At 34.1% G+C, this 18,430-nt stretch overlaps 1 long non-coding RNA gene across 8 annotated transcripts in view; it reads right to left on the reverse strand.

The window, feature by feature from the left end:
- LOC118149216 (uncharacterized) overlaps positions 1-11,044 on the reverse strand; it is a 98,992-nt gene extending 87,948 nt beyond the window's left edge. Inside the window, exons 1-2 of one of the 8 annotated variants that reach the window (XR_004736538.3) lie at positions 10,604-11,020; positions 1,214-1,369 (exon numbers count right to left, since the gene is read on the reverse strand). This is a non-coding gene — a long non-coding RNA (uncharacterized LOC118149216). Of the gene's footprint in view, positions 1-1,213; positions 1,694-10,603 lie in introns of those variants that run through there. The other 7 variants (XR_008477734.2, XR_013529254.1, XR_008477733.2 and 4 more) reach the window with 7 other exon arrangements.
- Between the last annotated feature and the right edge of the window lie 7,386 nt (positions 11,045-18,430).

Here is an 18,430-nt window from a genome sequence, read left to right on the forward strand (position 1 = left end):
GAAATAGCAACAACATCCTGGGTTTAAGAAGGTAAGCCTACATTTTTAGTTTCTGCTTAGTATATGAAAAGCTAAAAAGAGCATTACTTCTATCACCAAGGGTGGGAGTAGGGGGAGAAACAAACAAATATACTGCAAAATTTAAAAAGCAGAGAGTCCTTAACATAAGACTATATCTCGATACTTTTAGTTCCTATGGAACAAAGTGCAGCACAACTTACTAAGAAAACAAACCAAGGCCTGGGATGCTGGCTCATGCGTATAATCCCAACATTTTTGGAGGTGGAGGCAGGTGGATCACTTGAACCCAGGAGTCTGACATCAGCCTGAGCAAAACAGTGAAACCCTATCTCTACAAAAATACAAAACTTAGCCGGGTATAGTAATGCATGCCTGTAGGCCCAGCTACTGGGGAGGCTGAGGTGGGAGCCTGGGAGTTCAGGGTTGTAGAAAACTGTGATCTGAAAACTGAAGTTCAGGGCACTTCAGCCTGGGCAACAGATTGAGACCTTGTTTCAAAAAAAAAAAAAAAAAAAGACAAAAGAAAGGAAGGAAAGGAAAGGGAAAGAGGAAAAGGAAGGGGAAAAAGGAGGAAAGAAGGCAGGCAGGCAAAACCAAACTTATTAGTATACTTTTGTAACAAACTGTTGGTTTTCAGCCAAACACAACAGCTAAACTTCAGGTAATCACAGGTAGCCAAGGATCAGATCACGCTCAAATAAAGCAAATGCTCATCACACCATACCCAGATAAGGACGACACCTAATTTTAGCCTATCAATTTCTCTTTCTTATTTCTTTGCTTGGCCTATAAAAGCTTGCTGCTCATGCTGCTGGGTGAAACTTTCCTAAGCTCCTCTGGTTCTGAATGCTTTTCAATTAATGAATCATTCTTGGTTCAAGCAAACTGTCAAATTTGTCTAAAGGTTTTCTTATTGCATTACAAAGATCATGTATTGACTTGAGCTTATTAGAGACCTAAAGTCACAGGGCAACCCATTAGTTTGAAATCTAAGGAAAGACAAAAGTCTTAAAGGAGAGACAGACAAGAGCTTCCCTGCAGCAGACTATAAGATGAAAAGAAGTCCAGCTTAAAAGAGGGTCTGGTGATTTTAGCTACAGTTTTAAGAACTTTGGAAAGGTCCAGTGACAAATTACTAGATGAGAGTGAGAAATCAGAAACCCTGAAAGTTGTGAAGGGAATTTGAACTTACTAAAAATTTCTTCTTCACTGGCCTCCATGGGGGTTCACGTGAGACATTGAGAGCAGGGCTGGATACCAAAGAAGCTTCCTAGAGTGTTGCAGGCATGTTAGAAAACAGTAGCTGCTCCTACAGAAGAGGCACGTACCTCTACGATGTCCTTTCCCCCTGTGGAATGGAAGCCTTTGTTACAAGAGAAAGAGAAGCAAAATCCATACACTTCCAGGGGAAGAGTAGCCACAAGAAACCATCATAAGCCCAGGGTGATAAAGATCCTTGACCAGGAGAAAGGATCTTGTAAAAGAGCTGAAAAATTCTTGTGATGCAAGACTTGTTAAAGATTCTAGAGAATTTTCTGTCTTGGGAAGAAAGACAAAGAACACTGAGAAACCAACTCTAGACAAAAGGTCTGCCTAAGAATGAGACTGAACCATAAAACAAAGAAACCCTGTAGAACTAAAAAGTATATATTAATCCAAGTATATCAATAATTAGAAGTATATATAATCTAAATATTGCAATTAAATACAGAGATTAACATTAAAACTTTTTTTTTCTTTTTTGAGATGGAGTTTCGCTCTTGTTACCCAGGCTGGAGTGCAATGGTGCGATCTTGGCTCACCGCAACCTCTCCTGGGTTCAGGCAATTCTCCTGCCTCAGCCTCCTGAGTAGCTGGGATTACAGGCATGTGCCACCATGCCCAGCTAATTTTTTTGTATTTTTAATAAAGATGGGGTTTCACCATGTTGACCAGAATGGCCTCAATCTGTTGACCTTGTGATCCACCCACCTCGGCCTCCCAAAGTGCTGGGATTACAGGCTTGAGCCACCGCACCCAGCAACACTTCCTTTTTTAACAAAATTTCTCTTGGCTAAATATTTAGAAGTGCAATTACCATGCCTTTTGGTATGTACCTATTCAACTTTGTAAGAAACTGCCAAATTATTTCCAAAGTAGCTGTATCATTTTTCATTCCTGCAGGCAATGAATGAGAGTTCAAATTGTTAGTTATGCTCATCAGTATTAGATATGGATATTTGTCGAAATTCACTCAGGGTGGTGGCAAAAATATTAAGGGTAAAGTATTAGAGAAAGTTATAAAATACAGCCTCAAACTATTTTGAAAGGCCTAAAAGTTTTTTATGTATTTCTTAGCTGAAAGAAACCTAAATCCCCTTTACGTTTAGTTAATAAGTAAAGAAAATGGCTAAAGTATGTGGGGGAGTTTACCTAACTTACTTATATACTCATGTTAGTCTTAAAACTAACTTGTAAGTCAGACAACCCTCTCGGGGAGGTTAACCGAAGAAACTATCCTCTAAAAGTATTTGATTTAAGCATCAGAACATGTGCTTTAATCTTCAGCCTCTAGTGGTGTTGACTGAAGCCTTTGTCAATTAAACTTTGCTAAATAAATGCAAGTCTCTCTAGCTAGTAAAGGACAGCAGTTGCGGCAGTTTACAACACTCTCCAAAGAGTCTGCAAGCAGCCCAGTCCCTCAGCTGAACTAGCAAAGCGTAGTATCTGTGTGTCAGTGTACTTTATTCATCTGTCACTAATCTAAATATTACAATTAAATAGTCTGCAAGACAGACCCTTGCAGGTGGTGACTCTGACAGTGGCACCCAACATGTGGCAACCCTGAGAGATACTTACATTTGGTTTTTTGTAGTCATTCTAGTGTAACAAAATTGACCTTTTCTCGTGTATATCATTGAATAGTAAAGTCAGAGAAATTTTTTCTTAAAGGGTCAAACTGGAAATAAAAAACTGGCTTCCTGACCATGCATTGTATCTCTAACCTACTCAACTCTGCCATTGTTGCTCAAAAACAGCAAGAGGCAATATATAAACAACTGGATGTGGGTGTGATCCAATAAATGTTCACGTACAAAAGCAGACAGCTGGCCACATAGTACCTGCAGTCTTTCACACACTAAATGTAGAACATACTTGTATGTCTTTCTAAGCAATCCATATACTTTGTGAAAGAGCTATTAAAACTTTTGAGCATGTTTAATTGAATTTTTGCTCAATAATAGTTTTATTAATACTCGTTTCTCACTTTTATAATATTACTTGAGTTTAGATAGATGATATAAATAGGTAGATATATTGATAGATAATAATTTAAATGTATTTTCCAAAGCTGATAGATAATAATTTAAATGCATTTTCCAAAGTTGAAGCTTATATATTTTTTTCTTACTGGTATTCTTGAAAAGCAGATGTAAATTTTTAAAGAAATATTACCAATTTTTAGTTTTGTCAGTCTGTCACTAGTTAAATATCTTATTCTATACTAAAGTCACAATAATTTTTCCTAAGATAATTTTCATATATTTTCAACATTCAAGTAAGACATACCAAATGTCCATCAAACATCTTAGGTTGTTGCCCAGGAACAAGAAAGTTTAATTTTAATCATGCAGTCATGCTCAAAATAAATGTCATACTTTAATAATGAAGTTTAAAGCCATTTTACCTCACTTACTTTTTTTATTTTTCCACTGCCATTTCCCCATCAAGTACTCATTGTCTCAAGGGAAGTGTGGATTTAACATAAAATAAATAATTTAATCAATTGGTGACTTTTAAGTCATGGCAAATGCAAAAATAAATGATCAAATACATTTTAATGGATGTAAAAAATTATTTTGAATAACTATTTTAAGCTTAATTTTAAATTACACAAAGTTATAAAGACAGTGGAAAACCACATAATTATTAGTTCTCTATTGTTAATAGCTTACATTAAAATGGTACATTTATCAAAACGAGGACACTGCCATTAACTATTATTAACTAAACTCTAAACATTATTTAAATTCCTTTTTTTTCTAGTTAACATTCTCTGTTTCAGAAATTTGTTACATGTACTCAGTCTCTTCTGAATTGTGGCAGTTTCTCAATCACTGAGCAAGTGACTGTGGGGTGCGGCCAGGGACCCACCTGCTGTGGCCGGGCAGACAGCTCTGGGCTCCAGCAACGCCCACTCCTTGCGAGGCTGCCGCCGAACCAGGCACCACACGCCTTCCGCTGCCAGCACCAGGGTCTGCCTAAGGCCTGCGCCAGCTGCTCACTCCCACCTTCGCATACACGCTCAACGCTGCTGGGGTTAGCCCTGCAAACCTGATCCTGCGGCTGCTCTTTGGATGAGCCATTGTTTCCTCAAATACACTGAGTATTTCCTCAAATACACCATTAATTCATTGTGTCTACGGTTCCGCTTTTAACAAATTTAAAATATGTGAAGAGAATAGAGCCCATGTTAAGAGTTCTTTCACCACGTGCTCACAAAAATAACAGAAGGAAGTTTTTAGACGTGATAGACACATCAAGCACCTTTATTGCGGTGCTGGTATCATAAGCGCGTACATATGTTCAAATACGTGAAAATACGGCCAGCTGCGCCAGCTGAGGAAGGAGAGTTGCTTGAACCTGGGAAGGCAAAGCTTGCAGTGAGCTGAGATCAAGTCACTGCACTCCAACCGGGGCAAGCATGAGACTTTGTCTCAAAAAAAGAAAACAAAAAACCCCAACCACAAAACATGCACAATTTTTTTGTATCACACTTATACCTTCATAATGACTTTAAAATGTAAAAATAAATTTAAAAATATATTTTACCTCAACGTAGTCGCAAAAATCTATGAAGTTAATATGTGCTCATATATATTTATTCCCATTGTAACTGTTAGGAACTGACATTCCAACAGGTTAAGTGAATTGTTAATGATCATACTGATAGCTAGTGACAGCTAAAATTTTTTTTGTTAGGTATAGCTTCCTTTTTTTTCTATGTAAACATTCCCTTTCTGTCCAAGAGTTTCTTACATAGATTATTTTAGCATTTTACATTATTTGTTGTTTTATGTATAGAATCGTTTGGGGTTGATTTATCTTGAATCATTCATCTGAACTTCTTCCTTACTGACACATAGTGTGCACTGTTGCTTGCTGTTAAATGTTTTCATCAAAGTTCAAGGAAATCCAAATAATTATGTATGATTATAGCATTACTTAATTTCCTAAAATCAAGGATTTGGGTATTTGTGTTATTTTCTTTTTTATTCTTCTATTAACAACAATGTGATGATATATCCATGAGAAAAATTGATTGCACATACACATAATTAATTGTGGAGGATGCACAGAGATGAAATTGTTGGTTAAATGGCATGTACATTTGAAAGGTGTTTCATATGTAGTGGCCTCAAAATCAAATGCAATGATTTACATATCCAGCAACTACGCATGAAGGAATTGCTTTGCCGTGTGCTTGTAAAAATTAAATAACGAAAAAGCTAATATTTAATGATGACAGCACCAAAGAAAATACTGAATATAGATGATCTAAGTATTCAATCAGCTTCATAAGTTAGAAGAAAACAAAATTCAAAAATTGGCATACACTGAGAAGAAACAAAATTTTAAAAGATAGTACTGGAAATCAAAATATTAAAAATGTGTTTTAGTTTCTTAATTTATACATATTATTCTTTTAGAAAGTTTCTGTGCTCCAAAGTTTAAGTTTGCAACAGGACACAAATGGTGTCATAAATGGCAACATAAACAAATCTATTCATTCTTAAATTACAATGTTGCATGAAAGAGCAACCAAATACAACATAGATTATTTATCCAAACCTGTGTAACACTATCCAAGTTAAAAAACAGAATATTAGGCGGGTGGATCACGAGGTCAAGAGATAGAGACCATCCCAGTCAACATGGCGAAACCCCGTCTCTACTAAAAATACAAAAAAAAAATTAGCTGGGCATGGTGGTGCGTGCCTGTAATCCCAGCTACTCAGGAGGCTGAGGCAGGAGAATTGCCTGAACCCAGGGGGCGGAGGTGGCGGTGAGCCGAGATCGCGCCATTGCACTCCAGCCTGGGTAACAAGAGCGAAACTCCGTCTCAAATTAAAAAAACAAAATATTGCTAACTTTTTTTTTGAGAGGAGTCCGTCTCCTGGGTTCAACCAATTCTCCTGCCTTAGCCTCCTGAGTAGCTGAGACTACAGGGAAAGGCCACCAAACCTGGCTAATTTTGTATTTTTTTGTAATTTTAGTAGAGACAGGGTTTCGCCATGTTGGCCAGGCTGGCCTCGAACTCCTGACCTTAGGTGATCCACTCACCTCAGCTTCCCAAAATACTAGGATTACAGGCATGAGCCACTGTGCCAATCAAACATTCTTTAAATTCCCTCCAAATTTTTGTGTGTCTAGTTTGCGTATGTTTCCTATTCTGTCACAGACCTCTCTCAAAATAAAACAACCCTTATTCTGAATTTTTAATGATTGCTTTTTTTCATAATTTTACTACATAAGCATGAATCCTTAAAAATACAGTTTGCGTCATGTTTTGAGCTTTATACAAGTAGAATAAAAGCTAGAGTATAATTTTGCATTTAGATTTTTTTAACATACTTTAAGATTCATCCTAATGTGTCAGCAGATGCAGTACATTCATTTTTATTATATTGTAGTGATCCATTGTATAAATAGAACTAGTTTATTTATTTTTTCTATTGCTAATCCACATTTGAATTGCTTTCAGTATGGGGTCACTGTGAATAATAGTACAGAGAACATTCTTCTGTATATATTCTAGTACACATAAGGATTTATTTCTGTAGCATCTACCCGTAGGAGTGCAATTGAAGAATCCTTGTTTATACATGAATTCGGATTAACTCAATATGGTCCAATTATTTTCTAAAGTAGTTTTACAAAAGTACTAAAGTCCCCACCAACAATGGGTAAGAATCTGTTCACTAAAATCACTTGGTATTGTCAGAGAGTAATAATTATGTTTATTGTAGTTTATACAAGATACACTTAACATTTTTGTGGCAAGTACCTTCAGAATATTTAGAGTACCACAAATTGCTACTACTACACAAGCATATTGGAATGAGGGAGAACAAAAATGAACACACCATCTCCTGGTAAGGATGTGGACCAACTAAACCTTGCGTAAACTGCTGGTAGAATTGTTAAACCACTTTTGATTATTGGTAAGGAGCATTTCCTTGGATAAACAAGCCATAGTAGTAGATGGATAAAAATATCTTCATTTCTTTCTCTCCTCGTAGTCTAAGGCCCTTACAATATGATTTCGCAGCTCTCCCATTAAGCGGTAGAGTCTATTTGCTGATATTCAATCTAAATTAAATTTATCATTTTCCTGACACTAGAATGTGGCAAAAAGTATGCTATTTCTAAGCCTAGGCTTACATATTTACTTATAACCATATATGAAAGTGAGATGGTTGCTCATAAATCCTACTGTGTGCAATGTTTAAAAGTAGGATTAGCTAAACCCATATTTCATCAGTGTATTTTATTTTCTCTCCTTGATACAAAAGAAAATAATTACAGAAGGAACAAATAACACTAAAGATGACTCACTAACACTAACGGAAAATCTGACTCTGCTATTCCATGCTGCTGGCCCTGATACTGTATTTTACAAAGCTTCGGAAGTTTCATTTAGGTAGCATAAAGGGTCAAAGGTAATATTAGTTAAACTTAAACCAAAATCTCTAACACATTTAACATAGAAAACTCTACTTTAACATTATGTGTTATTTTTAAAATTATATTCAAGAAAATAATCCTTTTTCAAATACTATGTTTATATATTGTCCTTAGAGTATAAAAACAAAGGGGCATGAATATACACTTTCACCTTAATAACTGTTAAATTTAGCAAATTTGTAAAGAAATTATGCTACCAATGAGAAAGAAGGCCGGATTTAGATTTTGTTATAAAATGGACGTCTATTCTTCAAAAGATGCTTTTTTAAAAAGATAACCATTCACACAGCAATTCTGTCTAGAAGTCATTTGTTACCAATTTTTTAATGCCATAATCATTTTAAATGGTTTTTAAAATTTATTTAAATAGAAAACAGTCAATATAGTTTGCAATGGCCCACTCAGCCTGTTCGTACTTATTTCTTCATTTAATGTCAGCTCCTTTTGCTCCTCTCATGCCACATTCACTAGGTTTTTCTCAGGTCCTTGAATGTGTCTCACTCCTTTATGTTGTAGAAATTTTAAACATTAAGTGCTCTGCCTGGAATATCCCTTCCCTAAAATTAATATTACTACTTTCTAGACAGGCTTCAACTTTATATTAAATGTCAGTTCTTCAGGAAAAGCCATTTTATACCTTGCAATTACATATTGCATTTAATTTTCTTGCATTATATTCAATATAACTATATATTAACTTTTTGATTATTTGCATAAATTCTATCTTTTGCAGTAGGTAATAAGAAAACAAATCTAAGCTTATTTTGCTCACTGTTGAATTCACAATACCTAGTACTGCAGTAGTCAAACAGGAAAAGATAATGTCTTCAATATATCATGAAAAAAATTAATGTATGAATGAGTACATGGATTAGGGAAGAAAGCCAACATCCCCAAATAACTTCCAGGATTCTGGTTATGCTAGCTTATCAGTTTCACTCGTTCTTTTATCTTCATTATCATTTGTAAGAGTTTCTGGTGCTCAATGTAGATGCTCAATTATATTTGTGGAACATAGAATTTTGTTTTGATGGGTGTGGGGATAATAAAAACCTCAGTGGTTTCTATTTCCCACGTGTTCTCGACTTGGAAATATTTTTCATCTCAGAATTAAGAAATATTTTCCAGAGTAATGCTAATTTAAAGTTAGACTCCATTGAGTTAAACATCTTTAATTTTATGACATATGCCTTTTTAACGTTCTTTAATATGAATACATTATACAATCTGCTTTTATTAATTTTGTGTCTGTGAATGTTTATGAAAAGAAATATATTGTAAATTATACGATAGATGTTTTTACAAGAAAATGGTAAAGGCATCGCTTAGATGGAGTAGAACATGATAATATGTATTCATTCGCAGTTTTTGAAAACTAAAAATATTGCATTAATCAAACTGAGGATAATTGTAAAAACATTGAATGCTTCGATATCTGAGAAGAAAAATGCAGTGGTTTTTTAAAGTTGAGGGTTTTCGAGTTTTTAATAGACTATTTCAAGTAGACAACTAGCAGAAAATATATCAAATACATTTCAGAAAGTTATTTAATTAGTAGTCAATCATAGACTCCAAGAGAAAGTTATCTAAGAATTCTATTTTTTCACTCTTGAAAGAAATACGTCAACCACTCTTAAAGTTTTCAAAGTACTCTGGAGTGGGACAGTCACAAAATTAAAGTTAAAACTAAATAACAGTTGGTGTGTATTTTAATTGAACCAAGTCTTCTAACTAGCAAGAACAACAGTTTCAAAGGGAATTAATATAATTTTAGAGAAGGAGTTATCCGCAGCTTCTCTGCCTATAATCTAAGCTATCATTAAGCAACATACTCGGTAACAATTTTAATGCCCTTTAATTTAAATATCTGTTTAACCGAAGTGTTTTCTGAAGTGTTTGGAGTTCAATGGATGCGCCTTTTGTGTCCCAGACCACCTTCTTCTTCCCGTACTCTAGCCTGCATCACACACTATACCTGAATTTATTCTTTCTCAGGAGAATTTAAGCTCAACACGTCTTGAATACCATTGCATCCCCAGGCACATGGTTGGCAATCAATAAATACTTGCCAGCTGAATAAATGAATGAACTTTTGGCTTAAAATATTAAAGAATTCCACAAAATTGTTTACTAAATTTTGAGTCACTAATGAATGCAGGGAATCACTACATGAATAACAAGTTGTTTCCTTTTACGTATATGTATTCCTCTATTTCTCACCCTGGAAAAATTTTTAATCATTAAAGAATCCTCCAACACGTCTTCACAAATGCTACCAAATGGATTTTGTCTTTCTTCTATTTTCTTAAAACGCTTTAAAAAAAAAACTTGATTCCAACAATATCCTACTTGGTATCCAACACTAGGCTAGAAACAGAAGACAAGACCTGATAACTTTTACATTGTAGGTATTTAAAACTGTGACACATAATATACTTATTGTATTGTATTTTATGAATTTTATTCACTTTAGGTGACATAGAATGAGCAGCTTCAGAATCGACTTTTCATCTCTGGGGTCCTGTGTATTATGCTCATTTGTGTGCATGCAATCAGCATGATACTGGACACAGACGAATGCTTAGATGATTTATTTTACTCAATAGATGTATTTGTGTTCAATAACAATAAAATTTTAACCTCAGTAACAAACTGTATAAAATATACTATTTTAAACATATTTTAACTGCTAAATATGTGAGCCAACACACTATAAAACTGGACTTTGTAGGAATGAAATTATGAAGACAAAAAATATGCAGAATTTAGACTGGAATTTTAAAATGGCAGCAAGCAAGAACCTGAGTAGCCTTATGGAGGCATAAAATGGTTTTAATGGATTTAATTAACTTACCCTATAAGAAATGAAAATTAAGGTATCATTCTTGTCTGAACTGAGCTATTACCATAGTTTTAACTGCAGTCTTTATGGCATGAAAGTCTTAGAGCAGATGGTAAATTTATAGTCCTTTTGCCCCTATGGAGAAGAAAGGAGAAAATATAGAGCAGTAACTTTATGTGTTTCATGAATAAACCCAGAATGCAAGTGGTTGGAACCATTTCTCAATGGTGTATGAAAGTTACCAACATATATTCTACAGCAATATAAACAATAGATATTTTTATGCTCTGATAAACTCTTCCATAAATAAGAAGGAACTGATTTTTCTGAAACACTGACATTTTTACTGAAGTAACCAAAAGAAAGACAGGAATGTGTATGCTTCTTTTCTAATTAATTTTAAGTATAAAAGAATGAAATATATATACATAGATATATATATATATCTGATGTGTAAAACATGATTCATGTTTTGCTGAGCTATTATTTATTATATCCACAAGAGAACTATATTTCAAAGTGTAATGTGTCAAGATATTGTCAAAAAGCTATATATACATGCTAGTATAAAAATATATATACAATTTGATTCATGATATATATAAATTGATAAATGATTACACAGGCCCTTCACATATATATGTGTGTTAAATCTGCAAATATATATGCATACACACATGTATATATATTTAGAGAGAGAGAAAAGAGAGAATTTTTCTGTCAAACTATCAAGTCAGTTATATTAGCCACAGATAAATGGTGATATATAATGTGAATTTATATATAATTATTATGTTAAAACATATTCTCCAGAGCTATTATTCCACTATATCCAAATATGAAGAATTTGAACTAATCCACAGAGCTTTGAGTAGAATCAAGATTCAAACAGTAGTTATACAGCTCCAATAGTTGCATGAATTTTAAACTATTACATTATGTTTCCAAATTCTACCTATACTCCATTTTAAGTATAGCCTTGTGTGATTTTTTAAAATATTTTGTAGCTATGCCATTAATGGTCCATGGAGTATAAAACACATATTTAATATAGCTTACATTATTCCATATGTTTATATTTATATGAGACATTAAAATATAATTTTATTTTAAATATATTATTAGATAATCTCAAAACAAAACTTGTTATTTAGTTATTAGAATAAATTATGTTGCAAAACTCTTGATGGTAAGCCATTAACTAATTTTCTAACAATATTGCTGTTTCATGTTTCAAAGTTTCATTCATCTGATAAGTTTCATCTTAAAATATATCAATAACTTGTAAAATGTAACTCTAGAAAAATGTTTGAACAGTTCTTGATTATATTAGTTAACAGAGACTACTGAATAACAGTTAATGTTTTTCATACTATATAATTCCAGCTTCAATAATTATCTATAATAGCATGTCTTAGAAATGAATCATATATATATAAATATAATAATATTAGCTAACGTTAACTGAGCACTTCCAGTGTAGCAGTCATTAATGCACTTGCTTTTTATTTTATTATAATATGAACACTAAACAAAACAAAAAATATTCTAGTATCATCGGCAGCATAATGGTGGGAAAATTAAAAACAGAAACAAAATTACGCATAATGCCCCATATATAACGCATTAGTAATGTGGATCATATTAAAGATTTTTCAAATCTGGAGGGTCTGTCTATATATAATACAAGTTAAATGAAGAAAAAAAAGCAAAGCACAGCATCTGCTATGTGATAGAGTCTCTATTTTGTGATATTTACAAATGGTTGTACTAGTTACAATTTGTTGAGTTACTGTTTGCCAGGCATTTCCCTCTTGCCAATCCTTCAATGTAAATGAATTTAGTTTACAAATAAAGTCATAGCCATCCAAAAAAGTAGATAATGTGACTACTATACTTCAGAATGGGGATTTAAATCTAATTGTGTGACTACATTATATTTTTTCCGTCAAATTAAGCTGCATCACCAACAGCTGAGAACTATTCTAATTTAATTCTGGCATTTTATGTAAGATGGGATTCAGAGACAATTTTACTTTATTCCAAAAATGTATTGCATGTCCACTGTAAGCGTAACATATTTAGATACATAGGTTGGGAGGAAAATGCAGATTTAATACTACACTACACACAGAGTTAGAAGTTCTCTTGAGTCTATTTTCGTGGGTATGCTCTGTTTGCCTTCGTACTGTGAACTGATGATAATGGACATGATTATAAAAGCCATTTTCTTTGTTGCTGATATAAGAAGCACCACCCAGCCTAGGTTTGAAGTAAAAAGATTCTCTATTACCATGTTTCTTCCTGGATTAGACTGTTATTAATATTGGATGTGATACAGGGCTGGCAAGAAGCAACCTGGGCTTAGCCCAGGAGGGTGTTACTGAAGTGGCAATGTTGCGGCTCCCATGGTGCGACAGCTCAGGCAGCGTCACAGCTCTGTGGCTGCTCCCCTTCATCAGGACAGTGTTCTAAGAGGAGCACCTCGGGCACATTTGCAGTCATATTTATACCAGCTTTTAGTGACATGCAGATTAAGGGCTGGTTTATGCATAAATTACTAGGAAATGGTGGTAAATTGTGGATGATGACTTTCTGGTTGTAAAAGATAAGGTGGTAACGCCCAGTTGTTGTCATGGCAACAGTAAACTGGCATGGCACGCTGGGGTGTGTGTTTTTGGAAAGCTGGTTCTGTCTGTCCATAGCTTCTGCTAGTCCTCAATCTGGTCTGCTGTCTGAGACCCATCTTTGGAGTTGAGTCTCACCTCCTACCTCAGAGGCAACCCACAGACATTTTACTCTGCAATTATTTCACCACCGATATAAGGTTGATTAAGTAATGATCAATACCTTTCCAAGTTTATGAATGTAATAATTCCTGTTTCTGAAGCAGCAAAGACTGATAATATAGATTCTAAAATTTTCCTATTTGCATGTATGATCCTGGCCCAATATAATTCCCCCAGACTGTGCATCAAGATCTATTCATTATCTATCCCCTCCAATAATAGCTTATCTCTTTACCAAAAGACATAATTTGCACAGGTACAGAAATATTTATTTTTCTTTTCTTAATAAAGTATAACTCTTACTTATTTACACTGGTTTTAATGTAATAATTGGAATCGTATTTGAATGCAGTCTCATATTTTTAAATAGGCAGTGCTGGGAGGAATCTCAGTCATTCTATTATTTTTGGTCCTTATTACAATTGCTAGTTTCCAGGGTAAAAATAAGACCCAGATCCAAAAGATCTGGAAGAACAAAAAGGTTTTTCCAACATTTATATTATCCTAGTTATATGCTAGATTATTGAAAAACCTAAGGATTCTAACCAGACACAACACCTCATAGATGCCATAAAATAACTTTCTCAAAAGCTCGTGTGTATAAATTAAATACTATATATATATATAAATCATTCAGAACAATAGTACAATGTACATCTCTGAACCACTACTCATCTTCTGAACTAGTATTACTCATAACATTGCATCTAAAATTGTTCATTAAAAATTTTTTTACTATCTTTTCTCCAGATAAGAAATTTTTTATTAACCTAATGCCTTTAAAAAATAGTTTTATTACCTATATGAGTCCCCCATCAATGTATTAATTCCTTTCCATATTGAACATTATGAAAATATTATACTATAAGGAGTATTCACCACATTTGTTTTTACTTAACATTAGGATTCTGAAATCTAATCATATTTTTGTACGTTGTATTAACTCATAACTTTTTACTGCAGGATACATTTGGCTGCAGTGCTATTTGGAAACTAGTAAGAACATGAACTCCAAATAGTTAATGCTTGACAAAAGAAGGCAAGGCAAGAAATGAGAGATGTCTATTTAAGGGTAGAACTGAAGTTCACAGACTCCAGGAAGTATTTGGATATTCACATTCTTGATCTGTTAGCCAATTGCCTTGCTGTATGATCAGGCAAATTGGCTCTATATGACTGAACAATAAAAAAATACCCTAGAACTGGGGCCGGGCGCAGTGGCTCACACCTGTAATCCCAGCACTTTGGGAGCCCGAGGCAGGTGGATCACGAGGTCAAGAGATCGAGACCATCCTGACCACATGGTGAAACCCCATCTCTACTAAAAATACAAAACTTAGCTGGACAGGGTGGCACGCGCCTGTAGTCCCAGCTACTCAGGAGGCTGAGGCAGGAGAATTGCCTGAACCTGGGAGGTGGAGGTTACAGTGAGCCCAGACTGCACCACTGCACTCCAGCATGGCGCCTGGTAACAGAGTAAGACTCTGACTAATAAAAAACAAAAAAACACCAAAAATAAAAAAACCCTAGAATTGATCAATCTTTATGGTAAAGAATATTTTTGTTTGGAATAGTCACTTATGGCAAGAAACATCACTGAATGGAGCATCCAGTTATGGAAATATTTTGGGAATTTAGAAGAAGAATTAAAGTGAATCATGTAATTGTTTCTACCAGAAAAAAAAAAAGAGGAGGGAGAAGAGGAGGGGGTACAGAAGGGGAGGGGGAGGGAGAAGGAGGAAGGAAGAGAGGAGGAGGAGAAGGAAGAAAGGCAGCAGGAGCAGCAGTCTCCAGGTGCCCGCTGGGATGAAGGTTGTAGTCCTAAGGCATACATTTTCTCTTTACAGCCAACTTCCTGAGCTCATAAAATAAACAAGCAGGTAGGTGTTCAAGCCCTGCATCAAAGTGCTGAGAGGTCCCACTTTCCCTGTGAACTGATATGATTAATGTGACAAAAAAAAAATATATTGTGCCAATGACAATAAAAAATGAATCCTATGAAGGTGACTGTAGGTAAAATTCCCTAAGAACAAGTACTGAAGTACAGCTGGTTCATTTGACCAGCGGCTAGTAGCTTTAGGAGGATACAAAGCAATGTTGATACCTATTCTACTTTAGCTAATATATTCTGTAACAGAAGTAACCTACACTTAAAGCTTTGGACAAGTAAATCCCTTATCAATTAGGGACCCCCCTATATGTTTCTTCTGACCAAAATATGCATTTTACTGCCACCAATCTACAGAAATTGGCAAGAAAAAATAGTCTAACCCACTCAAGCCATATTCCTTATTACCCTTGGAAAGGTGGTCTCATTTAAAATTCAAACAGGCAATTAAAACCTTCTTACTCAAAAAAAAAGTGTCAAATAAGCTAAAAATAAACAAATGCATCCTATAATTGAATATGGGAGAAACTAAAATGGTTGCACAACTGGGAAGTTCTCTAGGATTAGAAAGTAGAAATTAGCTGGTAGAATAAAATGCAATTACCTAAGTACAAATATTTTTTGTATCAAAAAAAAACTTTTATTTTGCCTGATACAGTGTTCTTAGGCCAAGGTACAAAGTTACTTTTATCCGTGGAACTTTCTTTATCAGATTCAATGCTAGGCAACTAAAATATATTAATTCATGTAGTATATTTGAAGAAAATAAAAGTTTAGCTCTATTTTGGGGATGATATTGAGAGTTCTGCTTGCTTGCTATGGGTTACAGATTATTTGCATTATAAAGCCATTGGATGCATTGCACACTGTTGTCTTATTAAAAATACATGAAAAATATTCTGTCCACAGAGAACAGTAATTTTTCAGCATAAAGCATTTCATTCTGTTCTATGTTCTACCAAGGGCAGCAACTACTAAGATGTAATTCACATGACTAAATGTTTCAAAGGGAACACACTACATTAAGAAATCTACCCTATGAATTATATAGATAGATAGATGACAGATCCATAGATAGATATACATTGACACACACACAACAGATAGTATCCTAAAAGCAAAGGTGCTGTAATAAAAGAAGAAAGGGCAAGTTACTAATAAGTTGGCATTGTTGCAAAATTAATGCTAAAACTCCCACATTTTCAAATTCATCTTAAATTATGACTAATGGTTTTATTTAATATACTTGCTTATGGCAGCAGTTAAAATACTCCTTTACTCCTATACATTTGATGATTTCAGAAATTTTGTGCACATTCACACCATATATTGTTTCATACAAGAAGAGTAAACAATCCTATTCATTTTAAGGTACTTGATATAATATGTTTCTTTAAGAAATGTAAGAATGAATTAATACTTACCAGTGCCCATTAGTCTGTGGAATGACATTAAGGACTACATAAAACAAGTAAAATAAATATTTCCACGGAAATTTAAAAATTTACAATATAAATTTTAGAAGCCTTTAATAGATATAGAAGAGAGATGCTAGCATTAAAAAATATTTACAGCAAACAGTAAGAATGAAAGCCTCCGGTCAAAATTTAGGATGTGGCAGGGATTTGCTCACAGAGTAATAAGAAAATATATTTTTGAAAGGAAAATAATTTCTAAAGAGGAAGAGAGAGAATTAAATCAGCCACATGCTATAAAGCTTGGATTTCAGAAACCTAAAAGAATTTAATCTGAAATATTCCTAACCTATCTGAAAGGGCATTTCAGCTTCTTCTTAGACAAAATATTGACAAGATACAAGATCTCTGGAGCTAAACAAAGGAGGGCTGACTTTAGTTACTGCTGCAGCCCTATCTTAGGACACCTTGTGCTTAAAGGAATCTGAATGATCAGTCCAAGGCTCTCATAATAAAGGATCTACACTCCTCTGAAAAAAGAGCAAAACAAGTTATATGTTCCTGTCCATTATACTTTCATATGCAGTATCTGAATTATAATAAATTATGAAGCAGGTGAAGAAAAAGGGAAATATAACATGATTGAGAGAAAAAACAGTAAGTAGAAGGAGATCCATATATGCTATATATGATGAATTTAGTAGACAAAGGACTATCAAATAACTGTTATAAATATGTTAAACAATTTGTAAGAAAAACGTATATGACAGAACTGACAGATTTAATAAGATAAATGGGAAACCCTATTTAAAAAACTGAATTTCTAAGCTCAAAAATTTTATCTAAAAAAATGCAGTAAACAACATAATGTTCTTATATTGTCATTTTTTTCTTTCAAATAAATACTAATAGGTTATTGAACCTTTGAATGTCTGTCCTTATATAAAATACTACTTATGTGAAATTCATAAAATATATTTTCAAACAGTTTTCATGTGAAATTATTCTGTTAGGCCGTAACTATATACCCAAAGGTTAAAACCAAAATACTTTGGCATTTTTAAAACAACAAAGCAAATTAACATAAAAGCATTAAACATCTTATCCTTAAATAAATATAATAGACTATAAATGACATTTTCTATAATGTCATTTAGCATAGTGTGGTTGGTATTCTATTAAAATTTGTATGAATATAAATTATTTTATCCTATACAATGAAAATCATTACATATCCACTTTTTTTTTTTTTTTTTTTAAGAGGGAGTCTCTCTCTGTCGCCCAGGCTGGAGTGCAGTGGTGCCATCTTAGCTCACTGAAACCTCTCTCCACCTCCCAGGTTCAAGCAATTCTCTTCCTCAGCCTCCTGCGTAGTTGGGACTACAGGCAAGCGCCACCATGCCCAGCTAATTTTTGTATTATTGGTAGACATGTGGTTTCACCATCTTGGCCAGGCTGATCTTGAAGTCCTGATTTAATGATCTGCCCGCCTTGGCCTCCCAAAGTGCTGGGATTACAGGTGTGAGCCACCACGTCTGGCCCACATATCCACTTTAAATTGTATGAAACTCTGTTGAAAACAATCTCTTTACATAACTCATGATTATTTTAAAAATAGCTTTTCTCATTATTTCACTGGAAACGAATTCCCAGGCCTACAAAAGAACTGAATGAAGACACGCCTTCTGAATGCTATCTTATTAGTGATGCACTTGACGTTATTCATCTACTTAAACTTATTTTACGA

Source organism: Callithrix jacchus, chromosome 18 (assembly GCF_049354715.1).
Source record: "Callithrix jacchus isolate 240 chromosome 18, calJac240_pri, whole genome shotgun sequence".
In the NCBI taxonomy this organism is placed as follows: Eukaryota; Metazoa; Chordata; class Mammalia; order Primates; family Cebidae; genus Callithrix; species Callithrix jacchus.